Source organism: Bos indicus x Bos taurus, unplaced genomic scaffold (genome assembly GCF_003369695.1).
Source record: "Bos indicus x Bos taurus breed Angus x Brahman F1 hybrid unplaced genomic scaffold, Bos_hybrid_MaternalHap_v2.0 tig00001704_arrow_arrow_obj, whole genome shotgun sequence".
Classification (NCBI taxonomy): Eukaryota; Metazoa; Chordata; class Mammalia; order Artiodactyla; family Bovidae; genus Bos; species Bos indicus x Bos taurus.
The window spans coordinates 3364-4484 of NW_020867451.1; positions in this window are offsets into that span (position 1 = coordinate 3364).

The following is a 1121-nucleotide window of genomic DNA, read 5'->3' on the forward strand; positions in this document are numbered from 1 at the left end:
AACACGACTGAAGTGACTTAGCACACACACACACAATCCTCTTAGGGAGACCTAGAATGCGGGCTCATTATTACCAGTGCTTGGTCCTCCTGGGGTCTCCGTGGGACTCACAGCTCATTCACCAATGTCTCTCTCTCTCTTTCTAACTGGGACAGGCCACTGTCTTCCAGCCGAGTGTCTTCAAACAGCAACAACATAGAGTGACTCACCTTGGGTCATCTAAGCTAGTCCCGGTTGGAAAGCTGTCTGGACAGCGTATGGGCCTGGTTTGGTGTCTAACATGCTAGCCATGCACAGGGCTTTGGAGATCATTTCGGCTCAGTTCCTGTGTTGTAGCAGCTGTAGCAACTGTAAATATGCTGTCACATGCATGAAGTGATTAAATACTGAAAACACTGGCGCATTTCTCAAACTTCATATAAGATACATTTGAGTCCCTAGTGGTTGTCCGTGACTAAGCGGAAGTGTGCGTGTGTGACAGTCGCTCAGTCCTGTCCCACTCTCTGCGACCCCACAGACTGAAGCCCACCAGGCTCCTTTGTCCACGAATTCTCCAGGCCAGAATACTGGAGTGGTCACCATGCCCTTCTCCGGGGGATCTTCCCGATGCAGAGATTGAGCCCGGGTCTCCTGCACTGAAGGCAGATTCTTTACCGTCTGAGCCACCGGCACAATTACCCCATCATGATACAATTCCAGGGGTGAACGTGTTGATGTTCTGTGCTTGCTCCTAGATGTTGCTCAGTGAGTATTCATTGAACAAATCAAGATGGCCTGTAAGCTCTACAGGGACCTGGGTAGTAGCTGCAGGTCTGCGTTTTGTTCACACCTAGGGATACAGACATAACCAATGTCTGTTGGGTAAAAACTGGAATGCCCTAGTTACGTGGACGGATGGTACTGTTGCCGACTGTTTGGTTGTTTCAGGTGCTTCTTTCTTCTTCGTGATTCCCCGAGCCTCGTTCTATCACGGAAGCTCCTGGTCTGTGGAACAGATGATAGATCTGGGCTGCTGGCGCTGTGGGGGTCAGAGGCCTGCGATCTGGAGAATGTGCCGCTTTGGCCACAGGGAGGCGCTCTGGCTCCGCTGAAACGCCCAGGCTGGTGGGGGAGGGGCCGAG